Here is a 25551-nt window from a genome sequence, read left to right on the forward strand (position 1 = left end):
AATGTGATGTAGGAAAGTGCATCTTTGCCAAGCATCCCAGGTGATTCTGACATGGCTGGTCCAAGGACTTATTTCGAAAAACACTGGTTTCAGGAGTGTCTTTTCTGTGTAATGATATTGGTATTGAGTGCAAAGTGTTTTAAAGAAGTTCTGTTTCTGCCCAAGATGGAGTAACAGGGCCAGATTTACCTTTTGTGTGACACAACCAAAAATGTCAGCTAAAAGACATGAACTAATGATTTTCAAAACACCAGTCATCAGGTGATGAAGAGCAGTGATCTCTAAGAAATAGGAGACAAAAGGGGCACACTCGGACTGCTCCGGCTTACTGCGTGGAGAGCATTTCCAGGTCGAGACTCAGGGAAGGGAACTCCAGTGCAATTTAGACTCCTGATTTGAGGAGAAGGTGTGAAGAGGCGGGGGAAACCGAGGAGGTTAGAGTTCATAGAACAGAGTGCCGGAAACGTGAGAGCTGCATGGAGAGAGAACCCCGATAACTGCAGAGGGAGCCCTCAGGGATTCAGCATCATACTGATCGGCACATGCACGTGGGGAATCTACTGGGGACTGGGGGCCAAGCTTGTGGGGGGACAGAACAGACCTGGCTCTCACAAAAGGCTGGGAATATTGCTTGCTCCTTCCAGCCAGACTGGAAAACCTGTAATTCACAGGCTATTGGTAGAACAGTCAAGAAGGCCTTGCCTCAGTAGTAGGGAATAATTAGCAGTCTAAAGTACTGCTCCATATTTGCCTAATAAATTATAAAAAAGCAATTGGAAAAAGTATTAAACTGCGTCTAAGTTACTTAAGGTCATCCCAGAACACAGTTCAAGAATATTTATGGGAATAAAAAAATATCCAGTGCCAGACAAGGTAAAATTTACAATGTCTGACACCCCAAAATAGTAATGTAGTTTAAGATGGAAACGCATCACTCTCCCTGACTGTCCTGGAGGTGTACTTCCATGCACATTTTTGTACCATTAAAGAGTCCAACAGTTTAAGCCTTCAGTGGAACATTTTATACATAACAAGCTAGAGACTGCCAAACCATGGTCTGTGTTGACATTTATCTTGGCTTCTAAGATAGCACTTCCTCTTTCATGTCTATGACTGTTTTAAAAAATATTTTTCCTGTGTTTGATACCTCCAAACTTGCCATTGGATTATGGTAAGGAAGACTCAGCTAAGATTATGGCCAACTACATTGTGCACCCTAAGGGGCTGGAGCTAGGAGTCATGGGTATTGGTGGTGGCTGGGTGAGATGGGACAGGTTTTCTGAGGTCAATGTGTGACTCAGATTCAAAACCTTTGAGAGCAGTAAGGACCAAACCAGACAGGCCAAGGTCTTGGATAGGTCTGAGGGGGCTAGCTCAGCCATGTTCCAGAACAGAAGCCCTTCGGTACCCAACAGGAACATACAGAGAGTGAAGTGAGTACAGTCTCGTTAGGATTTGGTCAGTGCCGAAGAGGCCAGACTTGTTCATTGGCAGAGGTTGGAGGCTGGGTCAGCGAGGGGTATTCTGGTATCATGAATGGACTTACTCTCTAGAGGTTCATAATTGAGCTCCGCAATTTGAGCCTGAGATGTCTGTTCTTCCTCTGAGATTTGTACAGTTGTAAATTTGGTTGCCAGGCCTATTTCTCTGATTCCCTCCCATCCTTCAAACTGCACCTGGCACTATGTCATTAGGATGTCCCTAGTTAGACCCTTGACTGCCAAAACAAACATGTTTTCTTCAGATTGACTGGTACCTGGGCATTCCTTCCCACTCTGCCCATACAGAAATGTGACTTTTCTGCATATAGTTTACAAATCTTTTGACTGCTAGAAAATGCTACGTTTCTTAAAATATTGTAGCCCAGATGAATTTGTGGGAAAGCTCCTACTTGAAGATGATGACAAGATATTGCTGTTATTTGATAGAAATTTTACCTGCTCTGAGAGATGGGAATGGAAGTCTAAGGATCAGTCTTTGGGAAAATTGAAAGCCACGCACAGAAAGACAAATATCGCATGTTCTTACTATTATGGGAGAGCTAAAAAAGTTGATCATAGGAAAATATAGAGTAGAATGGTGGTTACCAGAGGCTGGGAGGGGTGTGGGAGGAGGGTGAAGAGAGGTTGGTTAATGGGTGCAAATATGCATTCTTACAGAAAAATAAGTTCTGGTGTTTGATAGCACAGTAGAGTGACTATCATTAACAACAATACATTATCTATTTCAAAATAGCTAGAAGAGAAGGTTTGAAATAATCCCAATACAAAGAAATGATAAATGTTTCAGGGGTGATGGATATCCCCGATACTCTAATTTGATCATTACACATTGTATGCATGTATCCAAATAGCACATGTACTCTGCAGATATGTACAATGATTATGTATCAATAAAAAATTTAAAAAGAGAGAGCATAGGTGAGAGCTCTCTGCTTTTATCTGATGAGCTCTGGACTGCCTTGCGTACCCCTGGACATGATGCATGGTCATTAGCCTACCAGAAAGTCTCAATCAAGGGCAAGATTATGCCTTCTGGAGAGAAATGCACTGGAAACTTGATGTGATCTAATTGATGTTAATTGTGATAAGTGTTGCTGGTTTTACTTTTGGCTTCATACTTAATGACTTATGTTTTGTGGTAGTAATGAGTAAAAGAGGTGGAGCGAGTCGATGAAACTGCTTCTGTGCCCTGATAAGTGGCTGTGTTTTGATTGGTTCTCGGATGCGAGTTGATTTTTCTACAGGAAGTGAATTAGCTTACCAACGTGAAACCACTGAAGGCAAAGTCAAGAGAAGTTTACTTTACCTCCATCGCAGTCTTATTCCCACGTCCCCACTTCTGTCTCTTCCCTTTATTCTCCTTCTTTTTCTCCCCAACTCATGATTGCCTTTCCATCAGCATCTCGGTCCAGGCTCTCATTGACACAGAAATTATATGGAATTCAGAAGAGGCTGTGGTGGGATAGTTTTCCTCCTTGTTTCTGTGAATCTTATATTTGGACTGGAAATAGAATTTATATATTACCCTAGGGGATCCTTCTTCAATTTTTCTGAAATTAAGAGAGCCCATTTTTTTTTCATAATGTGTTGAAGGAAATAGTTTTTGAAAGGTTCGGAATGGAAAGAGGTCAACTGGGAGGAGATTTTTACTTTGAGGCATTCTCTCCCTGGCATGAGATGAGTCCCTGTGAAGTGAAAAGATGGGGGGCTATCTTTGGAAAGGCACCCATCACTGCCCCCAGAGAGCCCTGGGCCTACAATTTATGGAGAACAGCATCTGCTCTCACACTGAGCCTGGCTAAGCCTTTGAATTTTCTTTTCCATGTGTTCTCAATCACTGATGGTGCTGAATCACGAGGCATATTGCCAGATGCGGAAATGGATTTATTTATTTATTTATTTTTGAGACAGAGTCTCGCTCACTCTGTCATCCAGACTTGAGTGCAGTGGCGTGATCTGGGCTCACTGCAACCTCTGCCTCTGGGGTTCAAGCCATTCTCCTGCCTCAGCCTCCCGGGTAGTTGGGACTACAGGCATGTGCCAGCACATCCGGCTAATTTTTTCTATTTTTAGTAGAGACAGGGTTTTGCCACGTTGACCAGGCTGGTCTTGAACTCCTGACGTCAGGTGATCCGCCTGCCTCGGCTTCCCAAAGTGCTGGGATTACAGGCATGAGCCATCGCACCCAGACAGGAATGGAATGTTCTTAATGAGGAACTTGATAATGTCTGAAAAAATAAATTTTCAGGAAAAGCCACAGGCTCGAAGTATATCATCTTTCCTTCAGGGGCTGGCACATTGTCACTTTCTTTTCCCATGTGTTAACAAATGACGCTTAGAAATATGCTCTTTCCCACTGTCCCCATGCCAAAGTTCAGCCTTTTGTATTTTTCCTTAATTGTCCAAGGAATAGTTGAGCACCTAAGCTGATATTCTTTATTACTGTAGTTGTAACTTGGGAAATAATTCTTGGAGGGCAACTCTGAGTCTATGGTGAATAAAAAAGTGAGAATAAAGGTGAATGAATATTGTTTCTGGTGTCCTCTGTGCAGTCAGAAAAATGATGAGCAAGTTAGCTTATATGAGCTGAGCATCTTCCTCTTATTAAAAGGGCCGTGATGCTTATGACTGGAAAAAGCTGTTCTTATGTGGCAGCCTTTTAGGAAGGACTGTGGTTTAAATGGGCTTGTCTGTGGGGCTCACTTTTGGGCTTACCTCCACCTCCAAGCCATCTACCATCATTAGCCATGTTTCTAAAATTAATTTATTAGAGGAACTGTTTGATTCATGAGATAAGTGGGTTTTGATTGGAGGTGCTTATGGGGTTTAGGAGGGTCTTCTGGTTATTTCCACTGAGACCCTGAACAGTATGAAGGGGAAGGCTAGTTAAGAAGCAGAAAGAGAAAAATGGAAGCCAGTCTTCTCAAACATTTTGTTGGAAGTCTGCTTAAAGATTCATTTTGCTGTGCAAACCACAGTTAGCATAGCTGGCTTTGCCTCTATGCTTCCAGGTCACTCAAGTGTAGCAGGAGTGAGAAATTAGAATCAAGGGCCCGTTTCATCACTTTCCTCCAAGTTTCGGTATCCACATGTGCTCCGAATGAAACTGCTGTCCATACTCTTGTCTTAATGGATTTAATGTTTAATCTCCTTTAATAGAAGGTTTGCAGAGTTCTCTTTTCTTCTTCTATAACAACTTGCATACTTTCTTTAGTGTCTGTGGTTAAAAGGGTGATTCAGGTCTTGGCAATATGTGATACTTCTGTCTTTTGAAAAGAAGCCATTTAAAAAATTCTTAGTTTACTTTGTTTTATAGTTTAGTTTACTTTTAATAAAGACGATACACCTTCTTTATTTATGTCATACGTGCACTCCACACTCACTAAAGTAGGCCTTATTTCTTAAGCAAGAGTCAAGAAATAGCCTTATTGACTGGCAGGTACAAATACTGAAACTAGCACGAATGACTGTGTACATTCATTCCTGAGTCGTATTTGTCTTCAGACTCAGGTGAGGGGTGCACACTGGAGTATTTGTCGACTCCCCTTGTGTGGGTTAAGATGAGTGTGAGATGGTTGGGTTGGCAGGTTGGCCCAGGTGAGAGAAGCAAAGTCATGGGTGGCCCTGTTTCCTGCAGGAGCCTTTACTTTTTCCATGCTTACACACAGGACACCTAAGCTGGCTGGTCAAAAAATCAAGAGTCAGACTTGGTGAAAGTGTGAATAAATGAGTGTAGTTACTATACAGGCATTAAGGAAAATTTTGCTCATGGTGACTCAGTAGTGCCTCCCTGGTTGTAAAGGACAGTGTCTTCAGGTGAGCTGTGAGTGTGTCCCATGGGCTGACAGTCAGATTTGCATGTCTGATGACATTAATTGCAGGGTGCTATGGGCCAGGTTTCTGTAAGTTGGGTGGAGATGGAGGCCACTGGCAGTGAGTGCAACGCCCAGGGGAAAGCATGTGAGTGGGAGGAAGAAAGGAGGGTTTTCTGGAGCAGTTGCAATGTGTATGCTGCTGAAATCAACTTGAACATTAAGCAGCATCTGCCAGGATTGTTAGCTGCTGAGTAGCACGTCTTCAGTACTCATGATTCGTGGGGTACTTGGGCAAAGGTAAAAGTGTGGTAAGTTTTAATACTGTGCTTTCTTACTAGTCACTTTTGACATTTATACAGGTGTGTGTTTGTGTGTGTGTGTGTGTGTGTAAAACTAACTGTAAGAGGTCAAGTTTCAGCCTATCAATTTTTTTTATTCCAGAAGCTTTCCAGCATTATCTAAGAAACAAAGGCTCAGTTTTGGTTGTTTCATTCTTATCCCTTCAACCACAGTTCTAACGTGCTTGATCTACTGAGAGCAAAGATGATCAATGACTCAGAGGGGAGAAATGGATTTAAACACCCAAAGGTTAGTTTGCCGTTTCTGCAGTAACCTTTGGTGTGATCATGTGAAAAGACCAAGAACTTTTGATTCATGTAGACCTAGTTTGAATCTGACTCTACTGTGTATTTATGACATTGTGCAGGTAACTTATTGTGGGTTGTAGCTGATCAAGGCACAGCTAAGACTAGCCTAATGCTGATGATTCTGTGGAAATTTTATTTCATTTTATGTTGGGATTTAGCATCGTGGTTGGATAGGAAGAATTGATGTTGAAGGTATGTGCCTTAAACACTTCTTTTGATTTCTGTAGCATTTTCTTCCTCTGGGACCTTCAGGAATCTGGCAGCTGAAGTGTTAGGTCTATCAGGAACTCTTTCTATCCATCCTTCCCATCCATTCATTTATCTACTCAACACTTAGGTACTGAACTACTTACTATATGTCAAGCACAGTTCTAATAGCTAAGGATTAAACAGTGAAGAAAAATAGAAAAAAAAATCCTGTATTCATGGGGCTTTCATTCTAGTGAGTGAGGAATGCAATAAACAAAATAAGTCAGTAAATTATGGGTATATTAAAAGGGAATGTGTTATAGGGAAAATAAAGCAGGAAAAGAGTGGGGTATGGAGGCAATTTTAAATAAGGCAATGAGAGCAGGTCTCATTGAGAAAGAGCTCCCCTGCAGAGCTCTGAACACAGTTTGCAGACAGTGCCTTCTTATTCCTAACCAGCAATGCTCCTTGCCTTGTCTTCCTCTTGTTTATTCACTGAGGTCTCATTATTTTTGGTCCATGAAAACAAAAATTGTTTAAGATCACAGAATATGACTTTTGGGTTTTCCTTCAGGGCTATGTTAAGATGCTGGTAGATGCCAGTTTAAGGATAAATTGGTGAGGGCCTCTTTTCTGCCCCCATTGGGTTCTGGAAATGATACCTTCTGCTCCATCATCCGTGGGGCCTTATACGCTGGGCACCTACCTGCAGAGCCTTTTTTGCATGACCTCTGTAGCCCCTCTTGTATGCCTCACACAAACCTCTGACCATGCAGCTAAATATGGTCCCTCGTGGGGCTGAGTCTCTGCTTCTAGTCTTTTACCTGCTTTCTTGGAGGAGCAGGCAGGCATGGGTTGCCAACCTAACTTCATGCTGTTGGACAACAGCAACCTCTGCCTTCACCATTTCCTGTCCCGAGGCAGTGAAAGCAGAGTGTCTCATCACCAAGAAAAGCCTCCCACTATCCCCGTCTTGGTCCAGGAGGTAAGGGAACAAGGAAGAGTAAAAAGTCAACCACATCATGGTGTCACAGCCAGGCTGGGACCTGGAAGCAACCTTTGCAGTATGAGGATGTGGTCCACATCAAGAAGACACCTCGTTTTCTTTGGCCCACGACGGATCATGAGTCAGTGAATGTTTCATTAGCTGTCATGAAGGGGGATATCTGCTTCCTGGTAATTTTCAAAACGTTAAAGAGCACCTTTAGAATCTGGGAGCAAAGTTTAGTGCATGAAGTTCTGCAAATGCCATGGACACCTTTTAATTTGGGATTTAGTAGAGCTTAAATTCCCTCTGATACATCCTAAGTTCCCCAAAGCCAGTGTGAATGGATGGGGTCCAGGCAACATCTGCGCCTTCTGCTGAGATGGGGTGTGGTAGGGTTTGGCTTTCATTTTCCCTTTCTGATACAGATCTCAGAGGTGGCTTCTCCTTGGCTAGCAATATGACATTGCCACGCCAGCTACAGCACGTCCGCACACATCCTGGGGGTGTTCACCTCACATCATTCTGTGCCAGTCTTGTTGGCCTTTTTCTGCCCACTCAGGCTTTAGAAAGACAGTGATGTCAGCCAGGGCTGCTGTGGCAGGTGGGGCTGTTCTGAGATCTAGTCAGGTGTCCAGAGCCTTCTCGCCACATTCAACTCCTGCCCTCATCCTCTAGGCTGGCCCCAGTACAGTTGTGGGCCACTTTCCGTGACTGTGAAGTGTATTTCTGCCCAGCTTAGTAGTAATGAGGAGAAGTATTTGTTTTTATATGTTTGCTTGTTGTTTTAGGTGATAAGAGTTCTGTAGAAGCCAGGCTTTCCTAACATCCCAAGTCCTTCTTAGGCAGCATTTTGGTTCTCCAGTTACATACCTGCCCAGCTCTGTCCAATATTGAGTCCCGATCTATACTCGAAAAGACAAAGACGAACAATATCAGGAGAGTAAACATTGGGAGTCGGGGTAGTGGGCCCAGCTGCACTGACAATAACAATCCCCTCCCCACCCCTTCTTGCTTGTCTATGAAGCTACCCTAAGGGGTAATTCTTTCCTGAACCGTACCCTATTGGGAACCGAGGTGCGGAGGTGCCAGGCAGTGGTTTGGGGGTGACTCTGGCCCTTGACTCGTGTGTCACGGCTGTGTGGGAGATGCAGTATCACTCCCTTGATTTGTTTGTTTTTCCGGATTGCACCTTTGTTGGCAGTCTGGAACTTGCTCTTGTGCATGTTGTTCTTTATCTTCAGTGGTGCAAGGCTCCAGTGTTCCAGCCTTCTGAATTCACAGAAACATCCACATAAACAGACGCCTTGGCTTGGAATCACATCTGAGAAACCTCAGTCCTTCTTAAAAGTCCTAATTCTCTAGTGCCGGCCAATCATCTCCTATAGTCTAATCAATGCGTCCCAACCTTTTTCATGTCATAGTATACATGGACATGGTATGATTTATGTAGATGGGAGGGCTCATTTTTAGGCAGTAGGCCATCAGGGTCTGGCTACTATAGTCCTTGCCCCCTCACCCTCACCTGGCTATTCCTGGGACTTAGGGGATTTGTGTTTCCCTCTGGCACACCTGTTCCCATTAGGGGCACACAGGTATGCTTCAGCTAAAGTTAGAAGCTCTAGGTCAAGATCTAGCATAGAACACAATCTCAAGATGCAAGAAAGTGTCCCATCCATAAACATCTTTGACGATGATCCTAGAAGGTGAATCTCTTTTCCCAGGATGTTGTAAGTTTGGGAGAGCTAAGTTCCTGGGGTTGCACCCATTGCTTGATGCACTCTGACACCACCTGTCCCTCTAGAAGGAAGGATAGAGGGATACCAACACTGCATGTCCCCTGTCCCCTCCAGACTCGCATGACCAGGATCCTTGGCTCTGTGGCCAAACTCTAATGCTTACCACTGCTTCTTTCCATCCTACCACATTCTGGGAGTACTTCACATGACTTCCACGGGTTCCTGACCTCCCAGCTTTGCTACATCTTCTGCATAGCTTAAAACATCACTTCTTATGTAATGGTTGGAGGAGTCATAGAAGTTCTGCTGATGTTGTCTGCTTGTGTTGCCATGAACCACACCTGCATAACTCATCTGGGTGGAATTCAGCTATTGCAAGAGTACACACTAGTCCTTTTTTAGGCCTTAGGACTGTGTGGTACCAGATGGTGCTTCTTACATTTAAACAGAGCTGTGGGTTCATCTGTTCATTCATTCATTTATTTACTCATTCAACAACCCTATTCAATAAATGCTGGGTACTGGGAATATAAAGATAGAAGTCATAGTCTCTGCCTTTCAGGAGCTCACAGTGCAGTGATGGAGATCCGAGAAATAAACAATGATAGTATGCTTGAGAAATTCCATGGGGTTCCTCGGGAACACAGAAGAGGGGGAGATTCTCATACATGGAAAGTGGTCAGAGGAGGTTCCCTGCATGAGATGAGATGACTTTTAGCTTGAGTTTTTTCTCCCCTTCCCCTCCCTCTCCCCCATCCCCTCTCCTCTTCCTCCTCCTCCTTCTTTCTTCTTCTCCTTCTTCTCTTCTCCTTCTCCTTCTCCTTCTTCTTCTTTTCCTTCTTCTTTTCTTTCTCTTTGAACAGAGTTATCTGGGATGTGTGCTAATTGAATGAAGGAAGGAAGAAAACTGCATAGAGCTAGAGAGTGGAACTTCAAGTGCCACCATTTTGTTTGGTCACAGTAGAATTCTAATGGGCAACAGCAGCTAATGAAATAAGGATCACTTAAGGAGGGAGAGGAGGCCTCTACATTAGCCTGCAATGGTCAGATCATACTTTTGGAAGGAGAATGTCTATGGGACTCACTCATAAAAACCCTGTAAAGTTTCAGCTGGAGGAGAAAGAAATCTAGATGGCAAGCTGGCTCGAAGAGACTTGTGACATATGGCTTCTGTGTGTGCGGGAGGATAGTTGGGGGAGACTGCGTTCTCTGTCCTGCTTCTTTCATTCAAAAGACAGCATGATCTTGGGCAAGTGACATGACATCAGTGTCCTCATTTATAAAGGTGGTTCTAATAATACCTCTCTCACCAGGGTTGATACGAGGATTAAATGACATAATTTATTGATGTATGAAAGAATGTAACATAGTAACTACTCAACAGATGTTAATTTCTCTTTCCTTCCCATCTATCTTTTTTCTTTTCCTCTTTTCCTTCTTTCTTGCCTTTCCCCTGGCTTTCATATATCAACTCTTTATTAGGTAAGTAATATTTGTCAGGCATCCTGCAAGATTTACATTGTCCAATATGGCAGCCATGAGCCACTTGTGGCTACTGCACATTTAAAATGTGGCTGGTCGCAGTTGAGATGTGTTGTAAGTGTAAAATACACACAGAAGTTGGGGTAGTTAACACTCCACCTTGTCCCCACACTATTTCCAGGGCACGCTTTCCCATGGGCAGGAGACTAGAGGCTTTTTGAGTCTGTGGAGGTTTTTCCTATAAAAAGCCAGTCTTTGACGGGTTTCTGAGGTGGTCTTCAATTGCTGACCAGTAAGCTCTCCTTCCTTCCTGCAATGATATTTTTATAAATGGCAGTCTTGCTTTTAAATGTCTAGTATGTGGTCTTAATTTCTACACAAGTCTGGAAATGCTTAATACAAAAATAAAAAAAAAGACCAGGCATGGTGGCTCATACCTGCAATCCCAGCACTTTGGGAGGCCGAGGCAGGAGGATCACTGTGGCCAGGAGTTGGAGACCAGTCTGGGGAACATAGTGAGACCTTGTCTTTAAAAAAATAAAAAAAGCAGCTGGGTGTGGCGATGTGTGCCTGTAGTCCCAGCTATTTGGGAGACTGAGGCAGAAGGATCACTTGAGTCCAGGAGTTTGAGGCTGTAGTGAGCTATGACTGAGTCACTGCACTCCAACCTGGGCAGCAAAGTGAGACCCTGTCTCTTAAAAAAAAGAAAAAGAAAAAAGCTGGAATGCAAACTATCTCATTACTAATTTTTTCTATTGAGCACATATTTAAATGACAACATTTTGGATATATTTGGTTCAATAAAATATGTTATTAAACTTAATTTCACTGGTTTCTTTTTACTTTTAAAAATGTGGCTACTGAAAAATCAAAATTCCATACGTGTCTTGCACTATGTTTCTGCTGGGCAGCACTTTGTGAAGCTTACGTCTATTGGGGGGAGGTAGAGAAACAACAGCAACAGAAAGTTATTTTGAAAATAAATGGAAAAAACCACAAATACAAAATTACACATTGCGATGCATACTGTGAAGACAAGTTTCTATGGAAAGGAAAATGAGAAGACCTTACTTCATTCAGCTGGGCCATGGACGGCCTCTCTGAGGAAGACACATTTGTGCTGTGCCTTGAGGGAGGCTCTTCCTACACAGTTGCCAACCAAAAGTGGACATAGAGCATTCCAGGTAGAGGAAACAGCCTGCTGCTGAGTATTTATTGAGACTCCAAAGTGCTTGTGGTCAGCAATGGGGAGAAGCAGACCCACGAATGGTCCCCTGACTTTTCAGAGCTGTGGTACGGGGAGACAGGCAGGACAGGCATGTACGTGAGGCTGCAGGGATGCAACAAGTAACACTGGCTCTGGGAGTGCTTTTCTTTCCTGTTTTCTCTCTGTTCAGAAGCATCACCGACCACAGTCCTGACCTTGCAGGTCCTGGGACTGGTCTGTTCTTCCTTCCAGGTGGGTGGTGAATAACACTCACATTTCTCCCTTTACTCCCTGTTCTCCCTGCCGCTCTGACTCAGACTCATCATGTGGGAAATAAGCATTTGCAGCAGCCTCTTAACTCATTTCCTTGCCTCCAGCCTCTTTCTCCCTTTCATATATTCTTTGTGAGGCTGCCAAATTAATCTTCCTGAAATACCACTTAGCCCATGTAACTTCCCCGCTAGCACCCTGCTGCTGGCAGAGGAGCAGTGTGCTGGGAGCTTCTGTGTGTCTCTCACTTTTCACCTTTACCTTTTCCTTCTACGTGCAATGACACCGTTTGCAGACAAGCATGTACTACTGCCAAACTCTTTAGCTTGAGGAGTTCTTAAAAGTCTTGTCTTCAGCCGTCTTCCCATATTTCTCCTCCTGCCTTGCATAGTCTTTTGGGTCAGGCATGATTGAGTCATCATTCTTCAAATGCTAAGGGCCACTGCCTCCCAGGGAAGAGAGAGAAAGAATATTATTACCAAGAGCTCAGTTTCTGGCATCCATCAGACCAGCTTCAAATCCCAGCTCTGCCATTAAACTAGCTGTGGGCACCTTTTCAAGAACTCATTTATATTTTCTAAGCCTTAGTTTTCTCATCAGTTAATACATGAGGCTAAAGTAATTTGTACCCCTTGGGGTTGGGTGGATAAAATGAGACACTGTTTATCGAGCGTTTCACAAATGCCTAGTCCATAAGTCGTTAAGTACTGTAGACTAGTTACTTATGCAAAGGGCCACAGAACCCTTAACTCATGTCATTGTTAAAAGGATGGCAAGCCATGCATATATTGATTAATGGAGTTGCTTCCGGGGATGTCTGGCCTTGCTTTCTTTTTGTGTCTCTAGTGTCAGCATCTTCTTATATCTGGTAATGGGCTGGGGTCTGACTGTATGCTGATGGTGCTGGTCAGAAATGCTGGATAGTGACACTGAATTGTGCTGTCTTGGAACTGGATGGGACCTCAAGGGACTTATTCAGTGTCGGATCTCTAAGGTCCACCAGCGATCCAAAGTAGATTTGAGAGAATTTAGTCAAAAAGGCTCCTATTGGCTCTTGGGTATGTTATTTTTCTTGCCCAGCAGTCTCTAGAGGGTCCCCTACCCCTCACCGACACAAATCATATTATTGTTGATTTGTCACTTGTTTTTGGCCACTCTTAATTAAATGTGTTTTTGATTTACTTCTGTCAAAGAGGAACAGTGAAAAACACTCAAAGTCATGAATACAGGAGGCTGGAGGCAGTCATGCCTCAGCTCTTCTTCCTCTGTTCCTAATCATACTTCATTAGATCCTCCCTATGTGAGGGTTAAATGGCTCACAGACTTGGAAATACTAAAAGTCTTACACAAATTTAAGGTGCTATTGTTAGTCAAGCTTTCCTCACTTAAACAAAATATATATATTAATGCACTTTAGGTTCTGGGGTACATGTGTAGAACATGCAGGATTGTTGCATAGGTACATACATGGCAATGTGGTTTGCTGCCTCTTTCCCTCTGTCTCCTATATCTGGCATTTCTCCCCATGTTATCTCTCCCCAAACTCCCCACCCCACGCTGTCCCTCCCCAGTCCCCCCCATCAGACCCCAGTGTGTGATACTCCCCTCCCTGTGTCTGTGTGTTCTCATTGTTCAACACCCGCCTATGAGTGAGAACATACGGTGTTTGATTTTCTGATCTTGTGTCAGTTTGCGGAGAATGATGGTTTCCAGATTCATCCATGTCCCTATAAAGGACATGAACTCATCATTTTTTATGACTGCATAGTATTCCATGGTGTTTATGTGCCACATTTTTCTTGTCCAGCCTATCGTCGATGGGCATTTGGGTTGGTTCCAGGTCTTTGCTATTGTAAACAGTGCCGCAATGAACATATGTGTGCATGTGTCTTTATGATAGAACGATTTATAATCCTTTGCTATATACCCGGTAATGGGATTGCTGGGTCAAATGGAATTTCTATCTCTAGGTCCTTGAGGAAGCGCCATACTGTCTTCCACAATGGTTGAACTAATCTACACTCCCACAAACAGTGTAAAAGTGTTCCTATCTCTCCACATTCTCTCCAGCATCTTTTGTCTCCATATTTTTTAATGGTCACCATTCTAACTGGCATGAGATGGTATCTCAGTGGTTTCGATTTACATTTCTCTAATGACCAGTAATGATGAGCATTTCTTCATATGTTTCTTGGCCTCATATATGTCTTCTTTTGAAAAGTGTCTGTTCATATCCTTTGCCCACTTTGAATGGGTTTGTTTTTTTCTTGTAAATCTGTTTCAGTTCTTTGTAGATTCTGGATATCAGTCCTTTGTCAGATAGGTAGATTGCAAAAATGTTTTCCCATTCTGTTGGTTGCCAGTTCACTGTACAGAAGCTCTGGAGTTTAATTAGATACTATTTGTCTATTTTGGCTTTTGTTGCCAATGTTTTTGGTGTTTTAGCCATGAAGTCCTTGCCTATGCCTATGTCCTGAATGGCTTTGCCTAGGTTTTCTTCTAGAGTTTTTATGGTGTTAGGTGTTATGTTTAAGTCTTTAATCTATCTGGAGTTAATTTTAGTGTAAGGTGTCAGGAAGGGGTCCAGTTTCTGCTTTCTACACATGGTTAGCCAGTTTTCCCAACACTGTTTATTAAACAGAGAATCCTTTCCCCATTGCTTGTTTTTGTCAAGTTTGTCAAAGATCAGATGGTTATAGATGTGTGGCATTGCCTCCAAGGCCTCTGTTTTGTTCCATTGGTCTGTATCTCTGTTTTCGTACCAGTACCATGCTGTTTTGATTATTGTAGCCTTGTAGTATAGTTTGAAGTCAGGTAGCATGATGCCTCCAGCTTTGTTCTTTTTGCTTAGAATTGTCTTGGCCATGCGGGCTCTCTTTTGGTTCCATGTGAAATTTAAGGTGTTTTTTTCCAGTTCTGTGAAGAGGGTCATAAGTAGCTTGATGGGGATAGCATTGAATATATAAATTACTTTGGCAGTATGGCCATTTTCACAATGTTAATTCTTCCCAACCATAAGCATGGAATGTTTCTCCATCTGTTTGTGTCCTCTCTTATTTCCTTGAGCAGTGGATTGTATTTCTCCTTGAAAAGGTCCTTTATGTTCCTTGTTAGTTGTATTCCTAGGTATTTTATTCTCTTGGTAGCAATTGTGAATGGCAGTTCGTTCTTGATTTGGCTCTCTTTAAATCTGTTATTGGTGTATAGGAGTGTTTTTGATTTCTGCGCATTGATTTTGTATCCCGAGACTTTGCTGAAGTTGCTTATCAGTTTAAGGAGATTTTGGGCTGAGATGATAGGGTCTTCTAAATATACAATCATATCATCTGCAAATAGAGACAATTTGACTTCCTCTTTTCCTAATTGAATACCCTTTATTTCTTTTTCTTGCCTAATTGCTCTGGCTAGAACTTCCAATACTATATTGAATAGGTGGGGTGAGAGAGGGTATCCTTGTCTAGTGCTAGATTTCCAAGGGAATGTGTCCGGTTTTTGCCCCTTCGGTATGATATTGGCTGTGGGTTTGTCATAAATAGCTTTTATAATTTTGAGGTACATTCCATCGATACTTAGTTTATTGAGAGTTTTTAGTATAAAGGGCTGTTGAATTTTGTCAAAGGCCTTCTCTGCATCTATTGAGATTAATTGTGTGGTTTTTGTATTTGGTTCTGTTTATGTGATGGATTACGTTTGTAGACTTGTGTATGTTGAACCAGCCTTGCATCCCCAGGATGAAGTCTACTTGATCGTGAGGGATAAGCTTTTTGATGTGCTGTTGCAATCGGTTTGCCAGTATTTTATTGAGGATTTTTGCATCAATGTTCATCATGGATATTGGCCTGAAGTTTTCTTTTCTTGTTGAGTCTCTGCCAGGTTTTGGTATCAGGATGATGTTGGTCTCATAAAATGATTTGGGAAGGATTCCCTCTTTTTGTATTGTTTGGAATAGTTTCAGAAAGAATGGTACCAGCTCTTCTTTGTATGTCTGGTAGAATTCAGGTATGAACTCATCTGGACCTGGACTTTTTTTGGTTGGCAGGCTATTAATTGCTGCCTCAACTTCAGCCCTTGTTATTGGTCTGTCCAAGGTTTCAACTTCTTTCTGGTTTAGGCTTGGGAGGGTGCAGGTGTCCAGGAGTTTATCCATTTCTTCCAGGTTTACTGGTTTATATGCAAGGGTTGTCTGTAGTAATCTCTGATTGTAGTTTGTATTTCTGTGGAATCAGTGGTGATATCCCCTTTATCGTTTTTTATTGCATCTATTTGATTCTTCTCTCTCTCTTTTTTTTATTAATCTGGCTAGTGGTCTATTTTGTTGATCTTTTCAAAAAACCAGCTCCTGGATTTATTGATTTTTTGAAGGGTTTTTTTGTGTCTCTATCTCCTTCAGTTCTGCTCTGATCTTACTTATTTCTTGTCTTCTGCCAGCTTTTGAGTTTTTTTGATCTTGCTCCTCTAGCTCTTTCAATTTTGGTGATAGGATGTCAATTTTAAATCTTTCCTCGCTTCTCCTGTGGCCATTTATTGCTATAAATTTTCCTCTAGACACTGCTTTAAATTTGTCGCAGAGATTCTGGTATGTTGTGTCTTCATTCTCGTTGGTTTCAAAGAACATCTTTATTTCTACCTTCATTTCATTGTTTATCCAGTCGACATTCAGGAGCCAGTTGTTCAGTTTCCATGAAGTTGGGTGGTTCTGAGTTAGTTTCTTAATTCTGAGTTCTAAATGTTTACCCTGTGGTCTGAGAGACTGTTTGTTATGATTTCCGTTCTTTTGCATTTGCTAAGAAGTGATTTACTTCCAATTATGTGGTCAGTTTTAGAGTAGGTGTGATGTAGTGCTGAGAGGAATGTATATTCTGTGGATTCGTGGTGAAGATTTCTGTAGATGTCTATTAGGTCTGCTTGGTCCAGATCTGAGTTCAAGTCCTGGATATCCTTGTTAATTTTCTGTCTCTTTGATCTGTCTAATATTGACAGTGGAGTGTTAAAGTCTCCCACTATTATTGTGTGGGAGTCTAAGTCTCTTTGTAAGTCATTAAGAACTTGCTTTATGTATCTGGGTGCTTCTGTATTGGGTGCGTATATATTTAGGATCATTAACTCTTCTTGATGCATTGATCCTTTTACCATTATGAAATGCCCTTCTTTGTCTCTTTTGATCTTTGTTGGTTTAAGGTCCCTTTTATCAGAGATTAGGATTGCAATGCTGGCTTTTTTTTTTGCTCTCCATTTGCTTGGTAAATCTTCCTCTATCCCTTTACTTTGAGCCTATGTGTGTCCTTGCACATGAGATGGGTCTCCTGGATATAGCACACCAATGGGTTTTGACTTTTATCCAATTTGCCAGTCTGTGTCTTTTGATTGGGGCATTTAGCCCATTTACATTTAAGGTTAATATTGTTATGTGTGAGTTTGATCCTGCCATTTTGATGCTAGCTGGATGTTTTGCCCATTAGTTTATGCATTTTCTTCATTTTGTCCATGGTCTTCACCATTTGGTACATTTTTGGAGTGGCTGGTACTGGTTGTTCCTTTCCTTGTTTAGTGCTTCTTTCAGGAGCTCTTGTAAGGCAGGCCTAGTGGTGACGAAATCTCTCAGCAATTGCTTGTCCCTAATGGATTTTCTTTCTCCTTCACTTATGAAGCTTGATTTGGCTAGATATGAAATTCTAGGTTGAAAGTTCTTTTCTTTAAGGATGTTGAATATTGGCACCCACTCTCCTCTGGCTTGTAGGGTTTCTGCAGAGAGATCTTCAGTGAGTCTGATGGGCTTCCCTTTGTGGGTTACGTGACCTTTCTCTCTGGCCGCCCTTAGCATTTTCTCCTTCATTTCAACCCTGGTGAATCTGACAATTACGTGCCTTGGGGTTGCTCTTCTTGAGGAATATCTTTGTGCTGTTCTCTGTATTTCCTGAACTTGAATGTTGGCCTGCCTTGCTAGGTTGGGGACGTTCTCCTGGATAATATCCTGAAGAGTGTTTTCCAACTTGGATTCATTCTCTCCTTCACATTCAGGTACACCTATCAAATGTAGATTAGGTCTTTTCACATAATCCCATATTTCTTGGAGGCTTTGTTCATTTCTTTTCACTCTTTTCCCTCTATTCTTGCCTTCTCGTTTTATTTCCTTGAGTTGATCTTTATTCTCTGATATCCTTTCTTCTGCTTGGTCGATTTGGCTATTGAAACTTGTGTATGCTTTGTGAAGTTCTCGTGTTGTGTTTTTCAGCTCCATCAAGTCATTTATATTCTTCTCTAAGCTGTTTATTCTAGTTAGCATCTCATCTAACCTTTTTTCAAGGTTTTTAGTTTCTTTCCATTGGGTTAGCACATGTTCTTTTAGCTCTGATAAGTTTGTTATTACCCACTTTCTGAAGCCTGTTTCTGTCAGTTCATCAGATTCATTCTCCATCCATCTTTGATCCCTAGCTGGTGAGGAGTGTGATCCCTTGGAGGAGGAGATGTATTCTGGTTTTTGGTGTTTTCATTCTTTTTGCACTGGTTTCTTCCCATCTTCGTGGCTTTATCAACCTGTGGTCTTTGTAGTTTTTGTTGATGTTGAAGCTATTTCTTTCTGTTTCTTAGTTTTCCTTCTAACAGTCGGGCCCCTCCACTGCAGGACTGCTGGAGTTCCACTCCAGACCCTGCTTGCCTGGGGATCACCTGCAGGGGGCTGCAGAACAGTAAGGGTTGCTACCGGTTTCTTCTTTGTTATCTTTATCCCAGAAGAGTGTACCTGCCAGATGTCAGCCTGAGCTCTCCTTTATTAGGTGTCTGTTTGGGTATATGGGGGTCTGGGAGCTGCTTGAGGAGACGGTCTGTCCTTTGTAGGAGCTCAAGTGCTGTGCTGGGAGCTCCATTGTTCCATGCAGAGCTGCTGGGCAGGTACCTTTACATTTGCTGCAGCGGAACTCATAACCACCTCTTTTCCCAGGTGCTCTGTCCTAGGATGGTCGGCTTTATTGATAAGTTCTTGTCATGTTGCTGCCTTTTTTCATAGATGCCCTGCCCCTCACGGAGTAGTCTAGTCACAGTCTGCCAGCAGAGGTGTTGCTGAGCTTCTGCAGGCTCTGCCCTGCACTGTGTGAACTGCCTTGGTAGTGGCAGACTGCCTCGGTAGTGGTGGTCACCCTTCACCCCACTGAGCTGGACCATCCTGGGTCCGGCTGTGCTTGCTGTGAAGCTATCAATCCAGAGCATTTCAGATTGCTTGTTTTGTGGGGGTGGTACCAGCCAAGCCAGATTGCCTGGTTCCCTGTCTCAGCCCCCTCCTTTTCAGTTGAATGGGCAGCTCTGTCTTCCAGGTATTCCTGGCGCCAGTTGAATCAGCCACCCAGATTTGTGTGAGTTTCTGTGTGCCAACCCGGCACCAGCTGAAACTGCCATGATGAAAACTTGTGGCACTTTTTGATCTGGGAGTCTGCTGGTCTTTGCGCGGTGAATACTTGTTTGGAAATGCAGTGGGCACTCATCCTCTGTGTTGTTCTTGCTGGGAACTGCAGTCCAGAGCTGTTCCTATTTGGCCATCTTGGATCCTCTCTGATCTTAATTATTTCTTGTCTTCTGCTAGCCTTTGAGTTTTTTTGATCTTGCTCCTCTAGCTCTTTTCAATTTTGATGATAGGGTGTTGATTTTAGATCTTTCCTTGCTTCTCATGTGGACATTTATTGCTATAAATTTTCCTCTAGACACTGCTTTAAATGTGTCCCAGAGATTCTGGTACATAGTGCCTTCATTCTAGTTGGTTTCAAAGGACATCTTTAGTTCTGCCTTCATTTCATTGTTTATCCAGTCAACATTCAAGAGCCAGTTGTTCAGTTTCCACGAAGCTGTGTGGTTCTGAATTAGTTTCTGAATTCTGAGTTCTAACTTGATTGCACTGTGGTCTGAGAGACTGTTTGTTATGATTTCCGTTCGTGATTTACTTCCAATTATGTGGTCAGTTTTAGAGTAGGTGTGATGTGGTGCTGAGAAGAATGTATATTCTGTGGATTTGGGGTGGAGAGTTCTGTAGATGTCTATTAGATTTGCTTGGTCCAGATCTGAGTTCAAGTCCTGGATATCCTTGTTAATTTTCTGTCTCTTTGATCTGTCTAATATTGACAGTGGAGTGTTAAAGTCTCCCACTATTATTGTGTGGGAGTCTAAGTCTCTTTGTAGGTTGTTAAGAACTTGCTTTATGTATCTGGATGCTCCTGTATTGGGTGTGTATATATTTAGGATCATTAGCTCTTCTTGATGCATTGGTTCTTTTACCATTATGTAATGCCCTTGTCTCTTTTGATCTTTGTTGGTTTAAAGTCTATCTTATCAGAGACTAGGATTGCAACTCCTGCTTTTTTTCCTCTACATTGGCTTCATCAATCTTCCTCCATCCCTTTATTTTGAGCCTATGTGTGTCCTTGCATGTGAGATGGATTTCCTGGATACAGAACACCGATGGGTCTTGACTTTTTATCCAATTTGCCAGTCTGTATCTTTTGATTGGGGCATTTAGCCCATTTACATTTAAGGTTAATATTGTTATGTGTGAATTTGATCTTGCCATTTGGATGCTAGCTGGTTACTTTGGCCATTAGTTGACACAGTTTCTTCATTGTGTCGATGCTGTTTACCACTTGGTATGTTTTTGGAGTGGCTGGTACTGGTTGTTCCTTTCTGTGTTTAGTGCTTCTTTCAGGAGTTCTTGTAAGGCAGGCCTGGTGATGAAATCTCTCAGCAATTGCTTGTTCACAAAGGATTTTATTTCTCCTTTGCTTACAAAGCTTAGTTTGTCTGGATATGAAATTCTAGATTGAAAGTTATTTTCTTTAAGGATGTTGAATTTTGGCTCCCACTCTCAAAAATATAGAATGCTTCACGATTTGCATGTCATCCTTGCACAGGGGCCATGCTAATCTTTTCTGTGTTGTTCCAGTTTTAGTATATGTGCTGCCAAAGCAAGCACCCTTGCTTTGTTTTTTGCTAGGACTTATTATAAAGCCAATTGATAGAATGAGTAGGCAATGTGAACTCTTCTTGTAGGGAATGTTCTTTAGATAGTACTGCAGATAGACTTAAGTCAAGTTAGCCACAAAGAAGTCTGTATTTTCAATGAAAAAAATAAATTATCTGCCAAAAAAATTCTAGATTTTCTTTTATCTTTTGAAATCCATTAGTTTTGGATTGCAACAGACTGGTCATAACTTGAGCAAATTAAGCTACAAAGAATGCTTTGAGTTCCCTAAGCATTTAAGCAAGGTCCTTTTCAAACTAGGAAGCTTTAACTGGAAGGAAGAATCTAGTTCAAGGTTGGCTTTTATCTTTGCAGTCACAGGCAAAAAGTGAGTCCATGTGGCTATAATCATGTTTCTGAATTTTTTTGGACCAAGACAAAAAATCTCGTATCCTCTATTTATGTCAGTATTTAAAAATAGGTATTTAAAATACATAAATGTAATTTAAAATGATAATATATATGCTTTTTAGGACACCACCTACATCAGAAATCACTGCACAAGAGCCCACGTTTCTTTCTATTGATCTCTTTGGAAGATGTAGGGTGTAGCAGTTAGTCAACAAAAGAGGATTGTGACAACTGGTCCAGAGTCAGTGCACAATAGATATTTGTAAAGTGAGAATAAATTGAGTCAGTAAAAAAGTATTTCAACAACTCTTTTGTGGAGACTGAAATGTGTATAAATTACTGCAGTATTTGATGACAAGAAAAGAAACAAAACTCCAACAAGAATTCAGACGTCTTCTATACTATATTTTAAAAATCTGTTCAAAGGAACAACAAGGTTAATATAGTGCCATCATTCTTGGCTACCCTCATTATGGTCCTTACTTTTGACCCAAAACTTTGGCCTCTTTTTTTATTTGTTCAGAACCAGGAAAAAGCTAATAATTCAGTGACTATGGTGTCAGAATGCTGGGAATTGTGACGAGGTTGGCAGAAACATTGGAAATCATCCTTGACCAAGGATTCCATCCTTATCAAAGATGAGATATACCCATTTTTAACATCTGAAGATTTCCAGGTATCTCTCCATCCCATCCTGCAATTTGATTGTGGCTATAGTTTTAGCATCTGTTGATTGAGAAGTAAGATATACCAATTCATAATGACCTCTTGCAATGGAACCTTGGCCAAGGAATCTTCAGCTCACTTGATGGAACCACCAACATTTTAGACCAAATTTCTAATTGTGTTAATGAGATACAGGACCACTTTTGGTTTAGGAATAGCCCGGATATAATTCAGAAAAGCATAGGATGTTCAAATAGAGATTTGAAAATATCCAAAAGTGACAACCAAGACAACTCAGGATGCCCGATAAGACTGGTGGTGCTTGAGAAATTTCACTCTGAGCAATTGCAATGGTCATTGCCCTATGGAAATTCCTTCATGGATCACCTGATAAAATGCAGAATGCTTAGTGAAATTTGAATTTTGAATAAACAACACATGCACTATATGGAACATACTTGTGCTAAAAAATTGCTTGTTATTTACATGAAATTTAAATTTCACTGGGTGTTCTGCACTTTGTTGTTGCTAATGTGGTCACTCTACCTTCAGATATCCATGGGGTGTCAAGGGTTGAAGGACAGGAAAACTGAAAACATGGATTATATTCCAGCATGACTGTCAGCACAGGTTACTGATGCGTTTTCTGGGAACCTTTCACATCTCTAAGACTGTAAGGCTCTATGTTTGGTTTTCTCAGGGAAACTTGCTCTCCCTCAGGGGTGTGCAACTCAATCTGGGCAGCGGCAGCTCAGGAGGTAGTTACTGATTTATCCTCTTGGTTTATTTTCATTTACTTTGAGGTTTTGTCATGAACTTGTATACCTGACCTTCTGTGAAGTGAGGGCAGAATGGAAGGTGGGGATTTCTTGGGGCTGAAGTAACGACTTTAAGGGTGAAATCAGGGGACAGAGGAGGAGGCAAGATGGAAGGAGACTTCAACTCACTTGGACCACTTGTTTTTCTGTACAGGAGTCAGAACATTTTCCATGAAGCATGGCAGACTATAAACTCTCCACCTTTTCTTCTCTAAATTTGAATTAAAACGAGATTGGAATTTAGATACTTCTCTCTTTTTTCTAATGCAGCTTCCTTTCCTGTTTACTTTAAAGTCTCCCTAAACTTTAAGCTAACTTTAAAAGAAAAGTTGGCATTGCACTGTTTTAAAAATCAGTTATTTAATATATAAATGAGATATCCTAGGATTTTAAATTCTGACTGTAGAATCAATGAATTTATTCCAAGACCATGCAGAATATTATGACAAAGCCAAAGAAACAGCTTATTTTAATGAACATTCACATTAAAATTCTGTCACCGTAAGGGCAGAGCAATGTAAAAACAATGACTTTCATAACAGGTCCTAAGGGTCAGGGAGTTTTGTTTTACAGGAGATTAGAAAGAAAGCACTGCAAATGAAGCTCCTACTTGTTGGATGGGATTTTCTCTCCTACCCAGAACAACAATTTTGAAGGTTCATTTTATAAAGTTGTATGGTGACGAATGCCATTGTTTCCATACAAACACTCCTTTCACCAATAAGACCTCAAATGTTTGGTTGGGAGGGGGATTTAAAAGCAGAGAACAGGAAGAAATTAAAAATGGAGCAATTAGTTGTAGGCTTTAACAATTAACAGAAAGAAAAACAAAAAACAAAAAACAAACAGGGGCTAGAAGGCAGTAGCATATGAGTTTGAGAAACACTGCTTATCTCGTTCTTGCTTTCACTGGGTATTAGCTATCCCATGCTCAGCAGAGCTTTGATTCAGTCATTTAACATTTTCAAGTGCGAGCTTGGTGCTTGAATAAATAAGGTGCTCCTGGGTAGTGGGAAGAGATGGAGACTCAAAGAGGCCATCTCAATGTGGTGTGGGAGGCCATGCTGCAGTGAGGGCATGTGCAAGTGCTGTGGGGCATAGTGGGAACAGCCTACATCAGACTGGAAATTCAAGATCAAGAGAACAATCACTTCCAAGACTAGACCTTTTCGTTGTAACCACTCCCTTGTGAGTCTTGGAGTCACAACCTCGGATTCCCCAGGCCAGCCTTTGTTTATTTTTATTTTTTTTTTTGCGACAGGATCTCACTCTGTCACACAGGCTGGAGTGCAGTGGTGTGATCTCAGCTCACTGCAACCTTTGCCTCCCAAGCTTGAGTGATTCTCCCACCTCAGCCTCCTGAGTAGCTGGGACTACAGGCACGTGCCATTATGCCTAGCTAACTTTTTTTTTTTTTTTTTTTTTTTGTAAATATGGAGTTTCATTATGTTGCCCAGGCTGGTCTCAAACTCCTGGGCTCAAGTAATCCACCTGCCTCGGCCTCCCAAAGTGCTGGGAATTACAGGCATGAACCACTGCGCTAGGCCAACCTTAATTTCTGATATTTTGTTCTATCAGAACAACATGTCTACCTGTGCAGACCCTGGACAGAAAGACTGTGTCTCTGTTCCTTGGCTCTTCCATCTCTTTTTATCCTTCCCAACTTTTTAAATGGAAAATTTAAAATATATATAAAAATAGAATAGTATAGCATACCGATTACCCAGTTTCAAAACAATTACTAACTCATGCCAACTTTATTTTATCCATTCTTCCATCCACTTCCCCCATCCCCCAGATAATATTTGTATCAGTTAGGGTTCTCTAGAGAGACATAACCAAAAGTTTGTGTTTGGGATGTAGGTAGGGAGATTTAGGAATTGGCTCATACAATTTTCCGTGGGGCTGACAAGTCTGAAATCTGCTGGCCTGCAGATGGGGTCCCAGGGGAGAGTTGATGTTGCAATCTCAAAACCAAGGGCAGTCTAGAGGCAGAATTCATTCACCCTAGAGAAGACCTTAGTCTTTTAAGACCTTCAACTGCTTGAATGATTCCTGCCCGTCTCCTTTCACCAGTATAGAGGGTAATCTGCTTTATTGAAAGTGTACTGATTTAAATGTTAATAACACGTAAAAATATCTTCACAGTAACATTTAGACTAGTCTTTGACCAAAAACTGAGTTATGTTTTAACCAAATTGATACATAAAATTAACCATCACAATTTTGAAGTGAATCCAACTCACCACATTATTTGATCCATCATATTTTAGTATATATCTTTACAAAATAAGGATTCTTTAAAAAAATCTGTATGTGATACTATTAGGATCTATATGAAATTGAAAATCCTGAATCATTTTTGTTTGAATTAGGATCCAAATAAAGCCCATATATTGTAATTACAGATATGACTCAGAAGTCTCTTTTAATCTGTGGGTTCTTTATCTCTTTTTGTTTTACTTTGAATTTACCTGTTGCAGAAACTATTTTGTCCTGTTGAATTTTGCATCATCTAGATTTTACTGATTGCATTCTTGTGATATAGTTTAAATGTTCCCCTGCCCCTGTATGTCTCATAAATTAGTCATTATATAAATAGTTTGCATCACACTCAGGCTTTTTTTTTCTATGAGAATACATTGGGCATATCTTGTTGAGTTGTTGCTCTTCTGGTTGTCAGCGTTCTTTGATTAACATTGTGTGACTCTATTTATTTATTAAGGTATATAAAATTCTAAATTCTATCATTTCTTCTGGCATTTATTAGTTGAAACATTTCTGTAACGAGTAGTTTGCGCTCATTAATTATTTCAGTATCGTTCTTCCTAATTATTTATCTCAGCGTTTCCCGAATTGGGATTGATAAACTCCTGGAAATG

At 41.4% G+C, this 25551-nt stretch overlaps 1 protein-coding gene and 1 non-coding gene across 2 annotated transcripts in view; one reads left to right on the plus strand and one right to left on the minus strand.

The window, feature by feature from the left end:
* Positions 1-25551, plus strand: part of TMEM45A (transmembrane protein 45A) — a 91577-nt gene that overhangs the window by 12874 nt on the left and 53152 nt on the right. The gene's annotated exons all lie outside the window — the stretch shown is intronic.
* LOC135274354 (U6 spliceosomal RNA) lies at positions 20681-20786 on the minus strand. Its single transcript, XR_010342198.1, has one exon. It is a non-coding gene; the product is annotated as a U6 spliceosomal RNA (small nuclear RNA).

Source organism: Aotus nancymaae, unplaced genomic scaffold, assembly GCF_030222135.1.
Source record: "Aotus nancymaae isolate 86718 unplaced genomic scaffold, 86718_ANA_hifiasm-v0.15.2.pri h1tg000011l, whole genome shotgun sequence".
In the NCBI taxonomy this organism is placed as follows: Eukaryota; Metazoa; Chordata; class Mammalia; order Primates; family Aotidae; genus Aotus; species Aotus nancymaae.